This window comes from Oncorhynchus nerka, linkage group LG15, assembly GCF_034236695.1.
Source record: "Oncorhynchus nerka isolate Pitt River linkage group LG15, Oner_Uvic_2.0, whole genome shotgun sequence".
In the NCBI taxonomy this organism is placed as follows: Eukaryota; Metazoa; Chordata; class Actinopteri; order Salmoniformes; family Salmonidae; genus Oncorhynchus; species Oncorhynchus nerka.
Window position 1 is genome coordinate 19,769,435 of NC_088410.1, and position 4,714 is coordinate 19,774,148.

Below are 4,714 nucleotides of genomic sequence, written 5' to 3' on the forward strand. Positions count from 1 at the left end.
GCCAAAACATGTGCGTCCAGGCTTAATTGGTTGCACAAAGACCAAGCCAGGATGAGCAGACACGGATTCATTAAGCCAGGTGAAACCAATCCTGGATAGGTGCGCGCTCACGGCTCACTCAAATAGACCCCGCCACAGATCACAGATTAACTGATTTACCATGGCAACTAGAGCCGCGTACTTTTCCCCGTCGGAAGCACAAATCCTCATGGAGGCATACGAGGAGGTAAAAGATATAATTAAGAAGAAAGGCAACACCGCCACAGTGATAAAGCAAAGAGAAAAAGCGTGGCAAAGTATTGCAGACCGCCTGAATGCGTAAGTAGTGCACAATTACACACTCACCGCTCCGCTGAAACATCACAATTACAATTCAAATATTTAATTCACATCTCCAAAAATGCAGTTGTACTGTAATTATGAAACGGTTAAATTTTTAATTGAAATGCACTGCAGATATGAGTGAAATTGTGTAAAGTAACTCCATCACACTGTATAAAGCTATGATACATTTTTTTATATTTTTACTGAAAACAAGACAAAAATACCAAGTAATTTTTTGCAGTGTGACTCCATTAAATTGTGTGTGTGTGTGTGTGTGTGTGTGTGTGTGTGTGTAGATTAAACATGAACGGGCCAAAACGGACATGGCAGCAGGTCAAAATCAAATACAAGAACATTCTGCAGAATGGTATGGTCCCTGACTAATATTTAACAAAGCACAAGCATATATTGTACCCAGAAGGTGCCTGCTCACACATTGTTTGTACTGTTTTAGCAGTGAAAAAGAATACCCACAGACAAGGCACGGGTGGTGGGTCACCAAAGGCTGACCTTACCCCAGCAGAGGACATGGCCTTGGAGCTAAATAAAGGCAGGCCCGTCTTAGAGGGGATCCCTGGGGGAAAGAGACGAGCATAGGTTCCTCCCAAGATGCCACCCGCTTCATTCAAGGTATGTCCTTCCATCTCTACATGGGATACAACCACATTCATATTGAATCAATTTGGACTGTCTGACTTTGGTTTACCTATTGCCTTGCAGTGCCTGGCAGCACTGTGTTCCTGTTAGAGCCACCAGCACAAGCACCAGACGATGCTGATCCAGTGAGTACTCCATCAAAGGCATACTGTAGGCCTGGCATGTCTTGTCTACTAGCTTCAATATGAATCCGATTAAATGTGATAGGGTGAAGGCCCCAGTGCAGCAGCAACAGCACATGATGGAGACGATGATGAGGAGGAGACCATCTCTCTGGATTCCAGAAGGCATGAGGTATCATGTTAAGACTGTGAAAGTACTATTTACTCTACAATGGTGAGGAGTCCTCATCAAAATCAAAAAATCTAATTTCTTTTACAGGACCCAGATGCTATACAGTGGGAAAACCAGCCTGGCAACAGTGCGTATTAATAAAAGGACACCACATCCTGCCAAATTCCAGCTGCGCTAATTGTATTGTGTTCACAGAGCTCACAAGCTATCAGAAAGTTGAATGGCAACCACCTCCGGCGCCAAATAGAACTGGCAGACATAGACATTCAGTACAAGAAGAAAAAGATGGAAAATCTTGCACTGGAGTCCAAAATAAAAAGAGGACAATTAGGAAACTGGACCTTGAAATAAAAAACTTGAGAGGGAGGTGAGATATGCCTTCAATGTACACTGTATGCTAACTGTAACACAAATGTATTAATCATTATTTTTCTTTCCTCCCCCAGCTCAAGAAGATGACACAGCTCAAAATAAAAATTAGGTATATTCTCGTAAAGTCAAGTGAGCCATGACATATGAGCTCTTATTGTGAGCACACAGGACGGTGGCATCTTTCTAAGTTTTTTTATTTTCCCAGCAATCAGTACAACCAAGTCATCGTTATAAGGCACGCCCTCTTTTGCCCACCCCCAGCACCAGGTGTGGCCACTAGCCTATATGAAGGCCCAAAATTGTGTGTTCCTTTCTGCTCTGACAATGGCATGCCCATTCGTGCGAGATGTGGTGGATGAAGAAGCACTTGTGCTGAGGAGAGCCTTCAGGCGAGAAAGGGTCTTCAGGGACCGGTTGGACCCACTGGCCTTCCCTGATGACCATCTATATGAAAGATACAGGTTTTCTGCAGATGGCATCAGGTATCTATGCAGACTACTGGGTCCCAGGATTAAGCACCGCACTGCACGGAGCCATGCACTGAGTGTGGAGCAAATGGTTTGTGTGGCCTTGCGCTTTTTGCTAGTGGAGCCTTCCTGTACTCAGTGGGGGATGCAGAACAGCTGAACAAGGCCACAATTTGCCGCACAATAAGGAGTGTGTGTCTGGCTATCAAAGCATTAGCAGATGTCTTCATCTCCTTCCTGGCCACAGAAGACTCTGTGACATCAAAGAGGAGTTCTATAGGATTGCAGGTAAGAGGATCTACAAATTACAGGACAACTGTTAACACATAGTAGGATACTCATTACTTTGTGTGACAGGTTTCCCCAATGTCATTGGTGCAGTGGACTGCACACACATAAGGATAAAGCCCCCTCAGGTGCCCATGAGGCCGATTTTGTGAATAGGAAATCCTTTCACAGCATTAATGTTCAGGTGAACATAACTTTTGATATTGTCCATTGACGAACACTCTGCATTGCCAGTGATGTGCATTGATTGGTGTAATATTCCTCATCTTATGATTTCAGATGGTCTGCAATGCTGACTGTGTGATCAGCAATGTTGTGGCAAAATGGCCTGGCTCAGTCCATGACTCCAGAATCTTTCGGGCCTCTGAAATCTATCAGTGCCTATCACAAGGTAAGCCACACAACTCCTATTTATAACCATCATGGCTGTGTCAAGAATATCACTGTGTTTATGAGGTAGTAATGATGAGATTTTGTGTTGACAGGTGAATTCTCTGGTGTGTTGCTGGGAGACAGGGGGTATGGCTGCCAGCCTTTTCTCCTGACACCTTTCACAGACCCCCAGGAAGCACAGCAGGCCTACAACCATGCCCATGCCAGGACCAGGGCCAGAGTTGAAATGACCTTTGGCCTCCTGAAGGCACGCTTTCACTGCCTTCACAAATTAAGGGTCAGCCCTGTTAGGGCATGTGATATTACTGTGGCTTGTGCTGTCCTCCACAATGTGGCCTGCCTGAGGAAGGAGAGGGCCCCAGAGTGCCACCAGCCATGGACTGGGACAATCCGGCAATCTTCCCTGATGACGACAGTGGTCGGCTGCTGAGGGGCCAATATGTGTTGAATTATTTTAGTTAGTATGTGTGCTTTCAATTTTGGTTAAATATGTCCTGCGGTGGCAGAGGAATTTGGGTTTTTTTTTGGGTTCGTTTTTTGACGAATTTGGCCTCTTATGATGTTTGTGCGGTATACTGTGTGTAATACAAGGCTGCAGGAGGCTACTGCATCCATTCATTTGTCTGTTCAGTTGATGTGTATGGATTTGTCCTGCATTTATTTTAGTGTGCAGACATGCAGGGTGTGTTATATACAGACCTTTGAATGTGTATGTATCATTTTGTATAATATGCTTGGATTCTGTGCTTTCCATCTTGTAGAGTCACTGTGACTTCAGTTTCGAAAGGAGCTGATGGTTTACCTGCTTTGTTTTGTCCTTATTCAATAAAGGAACATAATGTTACACATTGTGTTTTTATATTCATATGGAATGTGTATTTGTTTATATGACAGAGTACTAGGGCCACACTGAAGAAAAAGGATAAAGTCATAAATTTATGAGGCTGGTTCTTTCTGCAGAAAAGCTACATATTGTTTTTACAGTTTTGATACTTATGACAATGTGATACTTAATATTCTGGCACATCAGCATGTCTTTGTTTATGAAACCATACTGAAGTACAATTTCACGAAATGCCCCACATCTGTCATTTTAACAACTGTCCTCCTTTAAAACAACTGGTTACAATATTATGACTTGTGTTTTTCCCTCTGTGGCCCTAATATTCTATCATTTTATATATAGCCTTATAGTCTATGGGAAACTGTAAATTATCTAATGATAGCAACATAATCTAAAAATCATTTTTTATCCAAAATCATTGAAATTAATGATCACAAACGTTTAAATAATAACAGTGGGTCTAGTTATATGTGATAACAATGTATAGTGAGCAGTGAAATAACTATTGGTTTCCATTTGTGGTGACTGCTGACTGACATTAGGGATGAGATTAAATAGATCCTGGAATTTAGCCTGGTCTGGAGCAGGCTAGCTCCACAGAATAAATCTCCATGGTAATTTATACCATAACATATCCTCCTGCCCCCTATCCATCTTTAGTGCAACCGGATTACGGATCAATTGAGCCAGGATCACCAAGATATCCTGGCTTAATCCCTTATCCTAGTTTTGTGCAACAGGCCCCTGTGCTTCTTTGGATGACTGTATTTCTGCCCAATCACCACTGATCCTCTTAATCTTGCTTGGTAGATAGCCAATGGGCTGATGTAAATGGAAACAGCAATTGTTTATATCAGGGAAGACCAGGGGCCTGTTGCACAAAACTAGGATAAAGATTAAGCCAGGATATCTTGGTGATCCTGGCTCAATTGATCCGTAATCCGGTTGCACTAAAGATGGATAAGGGGCAGGAGGATATGTTATGGTATAAATTACCATGGAGATTTATTCTGTGAGCTAGCCTGCTCCAGACCAGGCTAAATTCCAGGATCTATTTAATCTCATCCCTAATGTC

At 42.9% G+C, this 4,714-nt stretch overlaps 2 long non-coding RNA genes across 2 annotated transcripts; both read left to right on the forward strand.

Annotated features, from left to right (window-relative positions):
• Window positions 1-602: 602 nt before the first annotated feature.
• On the forward strand, window positions 603-1,588 carry LOC135559882 (uncharacterized). Its single transcript, XR_010458575.1, has 5 exons — window positions 603-691; window positions 779-954; window positions 1,045-1,106; window positions 1,189-1,275; window positions 1,363-1,588. It is a non-coding gene; the product is annotated as an uncharacterized LOC135559882 (long non-coding RNA).
• A 62-nt stretch (window positions 1,589-1,650) lies between these two features.
• Window positions 1,651-3,660, forward strand: LOC135559883 (uncharacterized). Its single transcript, XR_010458576.1, has 2 exons — window positions 1,651-2,793; window positions 2,888-3,660. It is a non-coding gene; the product is annotated as an uncharacterized LOC135559883 (long non-coding RNA).
• Window positions 3,661-4,714: the final 1,054 nt, after the last annotated feature.